General features: G+C 48.2%; 1 protein-coding gene across 1 annotated transcript in view; it reads right to left on the bottom strand.

Moving 5' to 3' along the window:
• Positions 1 to 15,590, bottom strand: part of PPP1R16B (protein phosphatase 1 regulatory subunit 16B) — a 56,579-nt gene extending 40,989 nt beyond the window's left edge. The window contains exon 1 of the mRNA XM_064673595.1: positions 15,458 to 15,590. The gene's annotated coding sequence lies outside the window, so the exon portion shown is untranslated. The remainder of the gene's footprint in view (positions 1 to 15,457) is intronic.
• Positions 15,591 to 17,195: the final 1,605 nt, after the last annotated feature.

Genomic DNA, 17,195 nt, shown 5'->3' with positions numbered 1-17,195 from the left:
CACCAGGGTCCCCCGAAACCCTAAAGAAAATGCATAAATGAGCATTACAAAAAGCTTTTATTTTAGGGCAGTCACATTTCCCAAGCACAGGCACTTTGTTGGAACGCTCTTCAGCACCTCTGGTGAACTCGGCTCCTGCCCCTCGAAGGCATTCCAGGGGAGGTATCTTTCTTGGCGATCTCCACTGCAGTAACACAGGCTGCAGATCTGAAGCCCCGTTTACAATACCTCGAAGGAGGGGAGATAAGGGCAGGAAATGCCTCTCAAATACCGAGGCACTCCCACCCCGCTCCTTTTCCAAGCCACTTCTGCCATTGTTTGCTAAAAGATGAACAAATATTTTCCAAAACACACCTGGAGTAGAAACAATTCTGCAGGATTATTAAAGTAAAGAAACATTATTTCAGCATTTCCCAAAATAAGCTGGAAGCTTTCTTGGTGGTTTTAGGAGTGCATCTGGGAAACAGCAACAGGACATGGATTTACAAGGAGAGGACATGTGTGGCTCTGTTCACCCATGTTTCAGATTTCCTGCACACACCTCATCCTCCAGCAGCACCTCTGCTCCCACAACAGAAAAGAAGGGAGATTCAAGTGGTCTGCAAAGGGGAGAGAAATGCAGATGGGAATTCCACGAATATGGGGATATCTCTGGAAGTACCAAACACCAGCATCTCCTCTATCCAACCAGCAAATGAACCTCTAAAGAAGCAGAAAGGTCACTGAGAGCTCTTCCTGAAGGAAACACAGCTCAACTTCTCCTAGACTTAGGCACAATTCCCTACAACCCTCCACGGACTCCAGAGCTTCAGAAAGACTTTGGCTCCATCACTCTGGCTGCCTGTTTTCCAGTGACCTGGTTTCTCCCCTGTACCATAAAACTGGCACATTGACTTCTTGCACAAACCAGTCAAGCCAACTATAGCACAAGTTCAGTCCCCAGCAACTGTTTACCTGCAAAGCGACACAGAAGTGGCTGTGCGGGTGTCCATGGTTTGCAAGGCATCTCACTTTGGTTTCTGTTTTATTTAAAGAAGAAGAGGAGGGAAAAAGAAAGTGCCATTCTTTGTGTTTGATCGAGCTGAGTTTCCATGAGCTCAGCAGATCTGCCTGCCACCACACAGAGCACATCCTCCCAGGCACACACGGCCCCCAGCCCTGCAGGGACAACAGGGGCTATTTCAGGGGCCAAAAGGAAGGCAAGGTGCTCATGCCATCCCCTTCCTTCGGGTGCTGCAGCAGGGAAAACTGTGTCAAAGATTGGTCCCTGTGAAGGACTTGCACGTGTTGAACACCACTGTGGGATTTCTTGTCAATTTGCATTTCCTGTACCTTTTGTTTCACCTTCGGACAAGACTCACCTCACTAAGTCCAAAAGGACTTTCCAGGCACTGGTTACTCACTGGCAATACAAGACCAGACTGTGATTCCAGGAAGTGAGAGTCTCCTGAGTGAGTGATTGCACCCTGTGCCACCAACCCTGCCCGGAGGCGTCCCTGATGCACACTCTCTTTGCTCTTTCCCATTTCACGTTTAGAGGCTGGCACTTGCATCCTGCAAAGGAGAAAACTGAGGGTACTTATCTTCCTGCTCCAGCACACATTCAGAGCTGTTCCCTTGACCTTCCTACAAAGCATCTGAGTTGCAGACACTTTGACATAACATTGCTGAGGTTGGGGCTGGATTTATTAAAGCAGCCACGCTGCTGAGGGAGGCTGGAGAACCTCCTCCTCTCCCCACCAGATGGTGAAGCTGGAGCTGAGACCTGCAAATTCTCCACCATATCTCCCCAAGGCACTAGTCAAAGCACAGTGTGACACTGACACAGAACACAAACACTTACAAGAGTCCTTCACTTAAGTATCATCAACTGATTTCAGTTTTATTCCACTTAAAAAGAACCAAACACAAACCATGGAAGAGCAACCCTTGAATGGGACACCTTGAAACAAAACAGTGCAGCAACTAGAGAATTCTTTAAGCTATGTATCTTTCAAGCAAAGGGAAAATTCAAGACCCTGGTATGTGAGGAGCCGCTTCTGAAGTCAAGGAGACCATTCCCATTCACTGGATTGCTTGTGGAGAGGCACCTGCAGGTTGGGCCCGATTAGGTGAGGTGTCTGCAGCATAAAGCCAAGTCAGTGGCATGAAGAGTGTCAGAAATAGCCCTCTCCTCCCCACATCAAGCTAATCTCTCTGCTGGAATTGGAAATCCAGCACGAAAGCCTATAGCAGGGATCTGAGTACATAAGCAGTTGGCAGGGGAGGTGGCTGCCTGATTTATTTATGTCACTAAGAGTCAACTGCACCATGGCAAAGTGAAGAATTGCCAAATTCACTCCTTCTGCTTCTTGTAAGGGCCAAGGCCAATCTGTGTGTTCCTACCCCACAAAATGCAAAATGACCACCCTGTTGCAGCCCTTCTGCTGAACCCATCCTCCAGCAGCGGGCACCAATGAGGAATCCACAGGCTTCTCCTTCAGGACTGTCCCTGTTGGGTGATACAGAGGCTGAAGATGCATGTTCTGCGTTGCTGTTTCTGCTGTTGGCCAGGACCTCCCCAAAGACTGGAGGAAGCAGCAGAGCAGCCCTTCATCACTTGCTTGAGGGGAAGAGCTCACTGGAGCCCAACAGCTGTAAAACACCATCCAGAGACAGCTAGAAAGCCACAGAGAAGGAGGTGACAGCCCAAGGGACTGGCAGGAGCAGCAGGGAAAGGCTGGCACAGGAGTTCAACTATCCCCAAGGAAGGAAAAGGCAGGGGACACAAAGGGCTGCCCAAAGCCTGGATGTGCCATGGGGGTGACCACACACAGAGCTGAGGTCCATTCCCTCTTCCACACAGGCCAGACCAGGGTGAGAAGGGCAGCAGCATCCTCTTCCTACCCTCCCCAGAGGAACGTGCTCCAAGTCATTTCCTAAACCGTGTCCCTGTGGAGCACATAACCACGCTGGCTCTGCCAAGGCACTCCCCACCCCACCACTGACACATGAGCTGCTCTGATCTGCAGCACCTTTGGGAACATGGGAAACAAACCCTGCTCCTGACTGCCGATGGGAGCAAGGAGTCCTGTGCTGGATCAGGAGCTCTAAGGGCTTGTAGGGTTGGGTTTTAATTAGTACGTGGTGCATCAAGTCAAGAGGGTCTTCTGTGCTAAGACCACCATAGTCTAGAACCAGTTTTTCTTTCCTTTTGTAACTGCTTCTGTCACCTCCTGGCTTTTGGAAAAACGTTTCATTAGAGCATTATTAACAAGGACACTCCATCAAGCCCTATCCAGCAACTACTCAAACCATTACAGCCTCACACACCTAGAACAGGGGACTCTGCTACTGGGTCTTCCAAATGAAGACAGTCACAGGGGTGGATACCAACAGCCACCACATGGCAAACTGGGAAGGGGAGCTCAAATCACGAGAGATATCCCTCTGAGGAATCACAGTCCAAAAACCACTCATTTTCACCTGCAATGCTACAGGACATGGTCTCATCTCCTACAAAGCATCATTTCCAGTCTCCTGAAAGGTTTCCTCTCTTTTCTGGAGCTTAAATTTTTATTTCTCTAATATCACCCCCTTCCAGACAGGTTGAACCATCTCCCTTGTGTGTATCTTTGTGCATGGACTGTGACACAAGTGGGCACTGACCATCATCTCCCCCAGGACATCAGAGCTCATGGTAAGGCTGAAGTCAGAAATCTGCCACTGGTGACACACCTGCCCCGAACACAGCCCAAGGCAGCACATCAAACAACTGCTGGACAAACACCTTGGCCAGTGCCTTCACAATAATCTGCAACAAACCCTTCTCCAGAGGTCAAGAGCATCCACTGCTGAACACATGAACACAGAATAAGGTCACTTGCCTGACTTCAGGCAGCAAAGTCACTGCAAGAGCTACACCACCACCTCAGGATTATTACTTCTAGTCCTGTGCTCCAGCCACAATGTGCTGGTGAAAGCTGTTTGTCCCTCACTGGCTATTGCTTCTAGTGGTAAATTCTTGCCTGCGCCATGTGATTCTCTCTGCTGTGCTGTGAGCTCCACAACACCCACAGGTTAACCACACTGAGGAGTGAAAATTATCAAAATTGGTGCTGCATGATTTAATTTCACTGGTATCTTAGAAGCAAACAGCTCCTTTCCTCACTCGAAGCTTCTGCAGCATTTTAAGCAGCAGATGCTCAGCATTACCAAATGAACGGTTCCTCCTGAAGGAATGATGGGGAAAGTGGCAGGAAGTACCACTTTAAAAAGAAAAAAAAGAAAGAAAAAGAAAAAATATTTCAGCCAAGACCCCTTAGGGAACAAAACTCCTACTCTGCCCTGGAGTGCTGGTGGGGAAAAGCAGATACAGAAGTCTTCTGGGTGACTTATCTCATCAGAAATTGGGAGTTTCAGGAGAGATTCTTGGCTTTCCCACAGGTTTCTTGTATGCAAAGTAAGTAACTTAATCTGTGCCCCAATTACCTTCCTAAAGTGAAGATAGTGTTTTACCATCTGCAGCAAAAGAAGTTTCATTGCTGCCTGATGGAAAAGGGTAGTGTGGTGCTGAAGGCACAGCATTGTAAATTATTTTTCTAGCTTAATGGAAAGATCAAAATTTAATGCTAAATTCTTCTCTAAAGAATTAAAAACATTTTGGTTCAGCCACTTTATCTCTAGTTCCAGATAATCTCTCTGTCTTCAATAAGCTCCTTCCCAGCAGAGGGAATGAAATACAAGCAAGAATTAAAAAGTGAAGCAGCAAGTAAAAAAAATTCTTTGGTAATAGAAAACTGTGTCTCTTTCTTTCCTCCTCCCAACTCTTCCACTCCTGACAATACTGGCAGTTGTTTGAGGAAAGCCCCTCAGTATTTTCACTATATATTTCCTGTAAACACTCAACACAGCACAATATATATTCTTTTTCCTATCGATATTTCAACGTGAGCTTCCTTGAAAAAAAAAAAAAAAAAAAAAAGGAAAGACCTTCTGTGTCAAGCAGTCCTCCCCCACATCAGTGTGGCGGAAGAGCAGAGTCTTTGGATTCAGTAGACACAGCCATGAAGGGCTTGGTTTGTAGGGTACATTTCTGAGCACATCTTACACACTTGGTTGAAGAACAACCCAGAACATTAAACCAGCTCAGCACTCACTTCCCTCCATGTGGCTCCTGTGCAAAGCTGCTCCTGGAGCCCCATTCCCAGTGCAAGGCAGCAGGGCCAGGAGTTGTTTTAGAAAACCATCATCAAGAAGCTCCATAGAGCAAATGCACCTTTCTGTGTCTGCTCCACGCAGTGCTCTCAAAGCTGCCACTTTTCTTCATTAAACTGCCCTTGCCTGGGTAAATATTCAAATACAGAACTTTCATGTGGATAGTTTTTATGTTCACTACAAGTTTGTGGGTTCTTTTTCCCTCTCTATTTTTATTGCCTAGCATCATCCTCACCAGCCAGGCTCCAGAGGCCAGGCAGTCTCTCCACTCTCACTGGCTGTCCCTCCATATCCACGGGCAGAGTGGGCTCTTCCAGCCCCCAGATTGGGATGTAGCTCCAGACCAGGCATTGGATGCACCTTCAAGGGTGCCTTGGATCTGCAAAAACTGCTCAGCCCCCTTGTACTTTCCAAGACTGAAACCTTGGGGTTCCCTCCTGCTTTTAAGTCGATCAGTGAATCAGTAAAAACACTGTAAAAACAGACATTCTGGGCTCTAGGCCCTCAATTTCCACAAAGAGAAGAGAGAGGGACATTTCTGTCAGTCTGAATTTGAAAATCTAACTGAGATTCTGGGTTGAATTAAAAACCAGAAACTAAATTCAGGTCTCAATTTCAAACTACAGCAGAGCAAGCCATCCCCTTTTAACCTAGTGCAACAGAGAAACCTATCCAACAGCCTGTAAATCTGCAGAGAGCACACACTAACTGTACTGATACCTTTTTTCCCTTAGCTGAGGACTGTGTGCATGTAACCAAGAGCAGAGCTCACCCTCTGCTCCCCAGTGACTGTGCCCTGGACAGTGCAGGCACTGGCTCCGGGCAGCACAGAGGACTCCAGAGAAGAGGATGCTTGAAGACAAGGAAATTTTATTCCTTCAAGAATTCATCACATATCACTCCCCTCTCCCCTTTCCTCTCCTTAGCAGAAAAGTGTCTGCTAACAAAACTTATCTCCAGCATCAGAATCCCTGCCCTTAGGCAAAGAAAGAAAGATCAGAATGGGATTTCTGTGCAAACATAAAGTGAATCCCAACTTCCCTTGCATCAGAGCAGCCCCATCCTCTGAGCCAGGCAGTTAAATATTGAAGGAAAGGCATGCAGCATCTCCGATTATGTGGAACAAAAATTAATTGAGGGCATAAGTCTCCGATTCGGCTCTCCATTTATCTTTTCCACAGCACATTATATGGGAGTGTGGGTTGCAATGCAGTCACCTGCAGGGAGAGCAGCCTGACCTGTCTGTGACAGTGATATTACTTATTTTTGTTTGTTTTTCTGGTTAACGCTTCCATTTTTTATCAACCCTGCCACAGACAGATATGTGGAAGCTTCTGAAACTGCATCCCCTTTCCTGACGTTTTCAGCTACACATTGAGAGAGCTGTAATGTGGAAAACAACAATTTTTCCCCAAAACAAGCTTTAAAATAAAACGGGGGGGGGGGGGGGGGGGGGAACAAATCAAAACAACCAAGCTAATTTCCAACAGAATCTCAAAAACACCGCTGCAAGAGCCCACACCCTTCCCTTAAGATATAAATTAAAGCCCTATTCGCGCCTGCACACCACTCTTAACAGAAATCCTTCCATTGTTTAAAGCCATTTACACATATTTTGGCCCATGGAAAAAAAACTAATCCTGGGAACTGCCCTATTCTGGCACAGCAACAAGCTAGATAAGTGCCTGGATTTTCCGTCTGCAGCTCCCAGGCACCTCAAGCTGTGCCAAACGTGGGATGTTTCAGCGCTAAGGCTCCTGCAGGCTCTCAGACATTAACAGGGATGTGCCTTTCCCTGGGAATACCCACATCAGAGGTGACAGTGGGACCGGCCATCCGACCTGCCCCCATACAGCTCTGCACCCCCAAGGCTGTGCCTCCCTGCAGCAGTCTGGGGGACACAGCATCCCCACAGGGAGTTACCATCCAAGGGGACTGCGTTCCTCTATTTTTAATGATTTTTCTGGTTTCTTTGTCACCAGAAGAAAGTCCTGCCTTGCTTTTCTCTTTCCAAGGCAAAGGTGTGATTCTGTAAGTTTTATGGCACCACAGTTGACAATGCCAGTGACTGACAGAATTTAAAAGTGTTTGCTACACACCTGACAGGAGGAATATTGATTTTGTGGGAGATTTATGAGAGGGTTCTCTTCCCAACCATCTGATTTATACACTTTAAGTAGCAGCTGTATTTAATTATTGCTAACAAAATGCTTTCAACTCTAAAGCTTATGGACACTATTGAGCATATCTATAACCATCCCAATCATCCTGAAAAGATCTTAATCAAACAACACAGAAGGATGCCCTCTGACCCATCCTGTATGCATCAGGGAGCCCGTACATCTACTCAGGATGGTGTTGCCCTCCTGCCTCTGCTGTGCAGGAACCAGCAGGGTACCTGCAGGTTCTGCTGGGAGAGTAAAGAGGTGAGACTTTGGGAAAAAATAATTACGCATGCTACAGTGTGGGATATTTTGTTCCATGCAGCCCAAACATCTGGATTTGTTGTCTAAGGCACAGCCCTTGCACCTCAGTGAACTCCACAGTGACTCAGTTATTGCACTGCTAAACCACACGCATGTCACCAAAAACCTCATCCTTCAGTTCCCCCAGACTCTGCAGCTCAAGGTCAGCCACTAGCATGCAAGAAGAGGGCCCTGAGGCTGCTGATCTGACACTTAAAGACCTCCAGCACAGAGGATCAGCCTTCCCTGCAGCCTCCTACAGCTGCCATAGGGTACCAGGACCAGCCCATTCACAGCGGCAGTCAAGATCAGCAAGCACCCTCAGGTCCTGTTACCACAGGGCAATCCAGGCTGTTTTCCTTTGAGGCCTGAAGGAATATCATAAGTGCATCTAGAACCACAACACTTCAAGAGGACAAAGGCTCCTTAAAATGCAGGTCAGCAGAAAGCCTGCACAGGAAGCAGGCTGAGGAAAAGCAGCTCTGCCAACAGCCCCAGCACCGCCTCTCACTTCCACCTCTGCCCGAGCTCTGCTCCAGAGTAAGTTGCCTTATCTCAGATGCAAACCCTCAGACTGAAACCAAATGTTTTGCTAACAGAATGCTAACAAAATGTTAGCACAGCTTTCTGCGGTGCCAACATCACCAGTTTCGGTCTGAAATCAGACACTGGAGCAGCTTGCTGCTGCCTTGCTTGCAAGGCAGATTTTATGTTTCTAAAGAACCTTATTTTTAGGCGCAGTTATCAACCCCCACGTCATCATACATGCCCTACTTTCTGTGTTTCCTGCATCTCCTCTTGGCCACAGAGGTGGTGTGTTGGCATGACTTGCTGCTCTGACAATACAGTTGCTCTGACATTCAGTTTCATCAAATATTTACCACTTCTTAGTTTGAAAATAAGATTTTGGATATTTTAGGTTAACTTCGCTATGAACATGGTACCAGAATTGCTGTTTGTGCTCTCCTCCCCATTGGTCTAGTTCTTAACTTGGCTTCTATAATTTCTGGGATTACAAGCACCAGAGCTCTGCTGCCACACGCCAAGGAGAACCTCATCCACCCATGGGCACAAGGTTTAGCCATCCTTCCCTGCTGTCTCAATGTGTAGCCAGCCAGAACCTGTCCAGGGGAGAGACTTCCCCCAAAGATATCAAGATTTAAGGGCCAGAAGTCAGCTGGCTGCCATTAAGGGAGACTTTCTGGAGGGCTTTTAAGGTAGAAGTACCCACCCTGCTATTCAGTACATACCTCAGCTGAACATTGGTTCTGAGAAGCAGTTTTATTTGGATGTTCTGGGAGTAAAAGTCAAATTCAGGTAGCAGAGGCATCTTAAAGCCCAAAATCTGACCTGATCCTGCAGATGGTGGGGATGACCCTTCTGCATCCTGCTGACAGACCCACAGCACAGCTCCCACCAGCTGCTTGGGGGGGGTCAAACAAGTCAACAAGCAAAGCCCACCCATTACAAAACCCCTCTCAACTTCACATACCGGATGAACACTTGCTCAAGACCTTACTATTAAAAAGCCAAGACCTGCACAAATTCCCAAATCTCAGTTTAGCACTGTCAAATAGAGAAAACAATGGTGAGTATTAGCAGACACCTCACAGCCAGCCTGGGGCTCACACCTTCCTTGGTCTTTCTCCTCAGATGGATATTTGACCTTTGAGCTGCTGAGCAAGTCATCAAGCAGAATCTGTGCCTGTGAAATGCTGCCAGCATCCTATATTGCCACATGGAGCCACCTTAGAGCAATGCCTCACACTTGGGGTTTTCCCATATGGATCATTAGAGATGCCATGACTATACCATAACATCACACAGAGCAGTTGGGACAAAATTAAACCAACTGGCCCTGAGGAGTAAAGTTGTGCATCTCCCCCTCCTAGACTGCCCTCTCTCTTCCAGAAATACCCAACCTGCAACTCCTGCCCCTGCCAGCTCAAGGGCAGAGCATAAAGATGGAGCAGACCCTCACCTACAAAGCAGAGGCAAGGACTAACTCACAAGGAAGGTCTCCTGCAACACAGGGTGAGAGAAAAGGTGGAGAGAATTCCTGCCAGCTTGTTTGTGTGCACTTAGGGTGGCATTTCAAACCCTGTAATTGCTGCATAATGAATTTAGCAACGGAGTTCAAGAGCTATGATTCATTCAGGCCAAGAAAGCATGAGTCAGCCCCCAAAGAATCATGAGATGTTGAAATTATATACATTTAACTTGAGCTTGACAAATCTGAAGGAGCAGTGTAATAGCAACATCTCAGCACAACTCAAACCACCATGCAAATATCCCCACTCCTCCTCCCAGCAGACACAAGACAAGAGCAGCACCAGAGCAGAGCCTGGGTCGGACACTGCATATAATTTACACCTGCCACCCACGCCCAGCTCAGGTTATCAGCCCCAGCTCTGAAAAAGGCACCTAATGCTGCCTTTTACCTGGTGCTCACACTGACTCTCTGAGAAAGGTGATAAAGTCTCACCCAGCCTAAGAAAAGATCTCTGCAATCCTGCTGAGGACTGAGCACTCAGGATGCTCATTTCACTGTGTGACCAGCACAGGACCCACACAGGGACATGAGAGGAGAGCAGAGGTGACTGTGGAAGCTGCCAGTCAGGGTGTTACAGCAAACCACAGGGCTGGGGGTGGGAAAGAAGCACAGATCTCTGCAAGGGATTGAGCATGAAACAGGGTAGATTCATTACAGAAAAGGATGCCTGAGTTAAGGAGTGTGCACAGCTCACTAGGAAGTGATGCACAGAAGACCTCAGGAAAAATAAGATGTTTTCCTGGCTCTGTTGGGTGATCCTGCTGAAGTCATGCCCCATATTCTGCATTTACAGACATGGGTCATGCCCCATTTTCTGCACTGTGCATATAGAAAGTAAAGTTATTTTGAAGTGAGATAGGGTGCAAAATCAAAGCAGAACAACTATTCTGGGTTAACTCCCCAGGTGGCTTCTTATTCTAGAGTAACAGTACCTTTTTCTAGTTTAACTCACTTTAAAAATAGATTAGGCCAATGGTTCTCATCTGCAAGGCCATGGTAGCTGGTCTGCTGCTTTTAGAGTGTTCTTAATTGGAGCCTGGATATGGGGACATGGGGGGCTCCAGAATGCAGATGTGACACTCCAAATTTGGAAACATCACATTAACTTAAACCAGGAAAAAAACAACTGCCTGCAGGAGCATCTGCACAGACACCACAGCTTTACCTACAGCACGTGCATGGGGACACACCTGGGCAGCGGACAGCCCATGCAACGTGCCCAACCCACCTTAAACCAAATGGCAGTAGATGAGACCCACAACCTGCCCTTTGCACACACCCAAAGGCCTCCTTATAAAGCCATTTTTGTTTGAGGTTCATTTGAATTTACCATTTATCAAGCTTCCATTTAGCCCCATTAATCACAGCCTATCAAGGTCTTTCAAATGCAAACAGAAAAGCACCCAGCAACTGCACTTCCCTGTTTAGCCTTCTCCTGCTGGAACTATGGAAGGCTACAAAGCTGGAATATGCCGACCCACCTGTCTCCTGCTTTTCAACCACTTCCCATGGGATGAAATCAGCTGACTATTCGAGAAAAAAAAACAGACTGATCTCTTTGCCTGGCAGCTACCATGTTCAAGGAGAGCAAACAATGTGTTGTGCAGGAGAAAGAGTATCCCTGTGAAAGTCAAGGGGAGAGGCAGATGGGTGGTTCTGGCAGCTCCCCTACCTGCATCAGCACATGGATGCTGTCTCTGGAAGCAGCTCTGTCAAAAGCTTTGTATTTCCTACCTGGACCTCTAGAGCCAGAGATCTCAGAGCTCACCTAATCCTCCTCAAACGATACACCATTTGTTTGCTTTGTTTGGGTATTACGGCTTAGCCTTCCTCAAGCTACTCTTTTTTCTTCCTAGGTGCCTACGTGGCTGTTAACCTCAGTACTGACACACTTTTGAGAGCCCTGAAAGGAAAGGCTCCATTAGGAAGAGCCACATCATTCCGAAGGTGACGTTCCCCAGCCAGCAAGAGCCAAGGGTGCTGCCGAGTCCTGACTCAGTCCAGCATCAGCAGTTCTCACTGACGAGCCCTTTCCCACTTTGCCATGAGACTCGGGGTGTTGAATTCATTCCTCACACCTCCCAGAGTCTTTCCTCTGCCCATCCTCTGTGCTCTTTGCTCAAGCCAAGTGCAGCTCTGCTTCCCAAAGTGAGAACACTCCTGATTTCGGGGGAAGGTGCAGGTGATTCCTATCCACAATTACCTGTCTCTTATGCTGCTGCTGGTGCCAAGGCACGTTGTGCTCCACACTGAGCCTGCCACTGAGCAGGACCAGGTGTAGGAGTGGGCTTTGGCTTACTCAGAGCTGGAGTCAGGTTGTTTCTGTGCACCATGGGTCCCCTGCACCTCCGCCCCAGCCAGCAAAGCACCCGGACTGTGCTGTCCCTTCTGTGTCACTTTCAAAAAAAACTTTAATAACATAGTATCTCTCTCTATATATAAATAAAAACCATGTTGGAAAGTAAAAAGTGACAGTCTACAAATGTACATGCACTAAACAAGGCTTTTGCAAGCAGCAGAGCTGGTGTCAGCCGGCAGCAGCACAGCAGAGCGGTGCTGTCGAGACGAATGAGCACGGGGGCACTCGGAAAGGAGACGAGGAGAGACAAGCAGGTTAATAGAAGACGACAGATTTCCAGTAAGATTGCGATAAGCCTCTTTAAACTTCCCTAAAGGATGAGCCAGCTGGCAAGACCATCCCAGGAGGTGGTGTAAGTCGACTAACAGCCTTGCAGAAAGCCAACAGCTGACCCCTTTCACACGTCCCAGCTCACTCCTGCAGCTCCTTAAGCAAGGAAAGCTGAACACGCCATACCTGGATGCTTCCACCCTGGCACTCACCTGCAATTCCAGCCCTCCTTGCAGAGAAACCACCAGCCCTGAACTGTTTAGAACAAGCAGCAAGGTCAGGCTGACCGTGAGCGTGGGCAGAGCACGTGGCCCCATCCGGACACACAGTGGGACTAATCCTGACCTGTGTTCCCAGTGTCAGGCATGTTAGGGAAGTGGCACATCACTCCTAAAAAGGGCTTTGCCAAAAAAGGAATGGGGATGTCAAGGTGATAAGCAGGCAGCCTCCATCATGTTTTCACTTCCTTCCTAAATTCAGCTCTGTTGGGATCCCCCACTGAGCCAAGTCCTCCAAAACCACTACACCCTGGTGAGTGGTTTCACCCTCTCAAAAGGAAGAGGAGAGGGCTATCCACAGGGGAAGGCAAGCTTGATGTGTTAAGATTTTTATCCTTTAGAGGATGATACCTTCAAAACCTGCTGGAGGTGGTGTAGACACCACATCCAGGCATGGCCGACAGAAAGAGCTCACTGTGTCTCCTTCTCCAGTGTCACAACAAAACCCCATAACTATTTGAAACTGGAGGTTTCATCTGGAGCAGCATCTTCTTCAGGATGAAGAACAGCAGTAGCCAATTTGATATCAGGCAAGTTTTTCTTCTTAGGCCAATTAGCTGCTGATATCAGTTGCCCACTAAGGTCACTGAATCATCATTTAGCAGTTTCAAAGCAGACAAGATGAACTGCAGGCCAATTTCCCCCCTCCAGCTCAATGAGTGATTCAAAATGCAGTTAATGATAGTGGCTCATAAGTATTCGGCAGAGGATTTGAGAGAGCAATTACCCAAAAAGGGACTGATTTCTTTCAAGCTAAGGCAGCTCAGAAGGTGAAGATATAGGGCTAGATTCTGCCACGTTACTTTACAGTCCTTAAATACCCAAAAGCTGCTAAACTCGAGTCAGAAAGCAAAAAGGAGAAGCAGATCCAATGTTAAGGAAGCTCACAGTTAAAAGCCACTTTGTCACCAGTGGGCAAAAGACCTTTTAAAAGACCGGGAAAAGAAAAACAACCAACAGAAATTTCAGCACAAATCCTGTATTTCTGTGGGCTTATATAAGATAAAAATGAAACATCCCCTCATCCACAAAAACTTCGTTATTTGTCAACCTCAGCTACATAACCAGTAAACACTGGTTGATGTTTTCCTTCCTGCTGGATGAAATGTGCCTCGAGGCAACAGGCATTTTATAAATTATTAAACCAAGGGAAAATAAGGTTCCAACAAAGTGACTGCAGAAGTGATGCAGAAGCACCAAGGAGCTGGTACAGTTGGTACCAGAACACTCACACAGGGTCATTTTTCCTGCAACAACGGACAACAAAAAGACATTGTTAGAAATGCACAGCCTGGACACGTGGTCTTGATGGCAAAAAGAAGACATGATATCTCAGCATTTCATCACATCCACCACAGATATCTGAAGTTCAACACTTTAAACTTTATTTTTCTTATGAAATAGTCACTTATGCTTTCCAGTCAGAAGGAAAATAACCTTTTTTTTATTCAACCTCATGAGAGATCCCAGAACATGAAGAAAAACCCATAAAAATAATGCAGTAAGAGTATTTTCAATATCATCCACAGTTTTTGATCCAACCCGTAGCATAGAGATTAAACAAGGAAGGCAAAAACATAAATAAAAAAGTATTCTTCACAGTCAGGATTTAATACATCACATCTTTCACAACAAACTCAATCTCACACCAGATTAAGTTCAGTTCCAGCCAGAAAAATCCCCTCTGCTTTCTGCCATAACAGCACTTGTCCCTTGCATCTGTGAAAAAAACACTTAACAGTAACGGCAGGGCTCGGGACTCAGGGCCAAGGAAGGCTGGGTCAAGGCTAGATGTAGGGCAGCCCAGGCAGCTGCTGCCCCCGAGGTTCCCTGAGCAATTGTTAAGGAACAGGAGGGCTCAGAGATGGATTTGGGGTTTTTTTCCCAGGTTTGTGAACTCTCTCCTTTCCTAGATGATTTGTGAAAAGTCACTTTTCCTGCTACTACTCTATTGCAGATTGAAGCATCATCCTCATCCTCGAGCAGTTATCACAATGCAGAAAAGATCTTTTCATAATAAGTGAACAAAGAGATAAACATGAACTTGTTGGCTCGTCAGAGTCAACCAAAAGCACCTCTACCACCAGTGACATCTCAGGCCCTGGAGCTGGAGAAGGCACTGAAGTTCAGGCTGAAGTTCCCCTGGTCTGCCAGTATCCAAAGGAGACTCTGCAAGAAACTCCTTCATCTCGCACAGAAACCAGCACTTGCAATTCTGATGCCATTTCAGGAATTACAGTTGCTTCTATTTTGCTACCTCGAGTAAATTTCTTCCACGCCCCAATCGTGCCAAAAGGGAGAGGAATTCTAAGCAAAACCCATTCACGACCAGACCAAGGCATCCGCATCTACAGCGCTTTGTGTCTCGTACGATGACTCACGGTACAGATGACACTTAAACACCAGCGACAAAAGCTCCATGGACTAAAAACTGCCTTGAAAGGAGGCACCGCGTCCTCATCAGTGGATGCGCCCACCATAAGGTCACCGGCCGTGCCGGGATGAGCCGCTGCCGGGCTGCCGGGGAGGGCAGCCTTACCCCAGCGGCTCCTGCCAGCCCTGTCCGGGGCTGTGCGGGGCTGGAGTTACCGAAACTCCGCGCTGTGACCGCTGCGGGACCCGCGCCGCGCCCCCGGCACCGCTCCCGCGGGCAGCACCGCGGCAGCCACGGCGCCAACCCGCAGCATCCCGCCGGGCCGAGCCGAGCCCAGCCGAGCCCAGCCCAGCCGAGCCCAGCCGAGCCCAGCCCAGCCCAGCCCAGCTGAGCCCAGCCCAGCTGAGCCCAGCCCGGCCCAGCCAGCCCTAGCCCCCGCTCCCCGCCCGGCCCCGCACTCACCGCGGCAGCTCCGCAGCGGGCCCGGCTCCGCAGGCAGCGGCCGCTCAGGAGGGAGGCACAGGGAAGGCAGGCGGAGGCAGCGGCCGAACAACCCCGATCGCCGCCCGCCCCCGGCCCCGGCCCCTCCTCGGGGCGGAGCTGCGGCCGCTGCCGGGGCCGGGGGCGGGCGGGGACCGGCGCCCGCCCCCCGCCCGCCCGGCAGGTGAAGGCGCGGAGCATCCCCGGGGATGCTGCGGGAGTGGCCGCTGCAGGCTCTGGGGAATGAGGGCTCGTCCGCGTGGGACGGGCGGGGCTGTTTGTGCCGCCAGGGGGGTAATTAAGATAAATAAATAAATTGATTCATATTTTTAAAAAATTCTTTGAGTTTTGGTGAAAGGTCTCACCCCTGCCTGCGGCTGCCCAGCTGCCTGTAGATAACATTTCCCCCGACTTCTGCCTGAGCACAAGACGCACGTGCTGCTGTCCCTGCTAAAACTGGAAGGTGGATATGTGCCTTAGAAACTGTTTTGCCCGGTTTTTTGGCATAAATAGCCAAGCCCGCCAGCAGGTTCCTATTTGCCACAGAGCAATTTGATGTTAGGGTGAGGAGTTAGGGAAAACTAAAAACCACCCCCAATGCAATGTAACATCACATCAGGGCGCTAAACATAGTGACTGATACCAAAAACAAATGCCATTCCTGAAGTGTGCCTTATGCCCATTTTATAGACAGATAAAAGGAGGCAGATAAGAGCCTTTGTCAGGAGTCAAACCAGTCACCAGAGCTGGGAGAGAAGCCAAGAAGCCTCCAGGGCCATGGAGTGGCACGGAGAAGCCCATACTCACCCACTGGGAGCAAAGCAGAGAGGATTCCTCATGCTGCTGTCAGATATTGTGTCTGGGATTGCTTGTTTTTTCTGGGGTGAAATAAGTTTCAGAAAGCTTGGACAATTAATCACCATCAATACTTTTTCTCCTTGGGAAAGGGCCTCCACCCAGACTGAACAGATCAACGGGAAACAGCTCTGACATCAAGCTGTGGGGTTTCACTAAAACCCTTCTAGCTCAACAAAGGCCTCACAGGTAACAAACCTGGATCTTTGCAATTGTACATGAATGTGAAAGAGCATCCACAGGATGAAGGTCTGATTTAGGTGGGAACTTACTCTGACACCTGACTAGGAGCTCTGTCCAGAATTCACATATTACTGCTGCAACATGGTAGAATCACATTGTAGGAGTCACCAACTGACAAATGGAGACATGTCTTAACTGTAAGACTTGTCTTCGCATATACAAAAACCTGGAAAACAAAGCTGATGGGAAGAAAGTGATTCCATGTCCTCCTCCTTACTGGATCCACAGAGATAGAGATGCAGGATGGATGGATGGGAAAATCTTTAGCCAAGGTAAAGGTAATTACAGATCTGGGACTGAACTTAGATCACCAGCCAGAGATCTTGGCAGCCCTGGGCTGTGCAGGGTAGAGGCAGCTTTCCAAAGCCTAGGTCTGGCAGTGGGTCTTAGCCCAGGGCACTGGAGAGCTGACCAACTTTGGATCAGTCTCTGAAGTCCATAATTCAGTTGTCTGTTTACTGAAAGTGTGTTGTAAGCACAGCTGCTTTCTGAGGTATGTATGGTAATGAAGGGGGAGTCACATAAATACACTGGCTCTGGGCCAGACCGGTGAGTCAGCATAAAGAGCTGAAACGTAGCTTAACAGCTAGATGATCAAAAAACCCAAAAACCCCCTCATTTC

The sequence above is a fragment of the Pseudopipra pipra genome, chromosome 17 (genome assembly GCF_036250125.1).
Source record: "Pseudopipra pipra isolate bDixPip1 chromosome 17, bDixPip1.hap1, whole genome shotgun sequence".
NCBI classification, from domain to species: Eukaryota; Metazoa; Chordata; class Aves; order Passeriformes; family Pipridae; genus Pseudopipra; species Pseudopipra pipra.
Note: the sequence above shows the minus strand (reverse complement) of the source record. Positions and strands in the feature narration are given on the sequence as shown.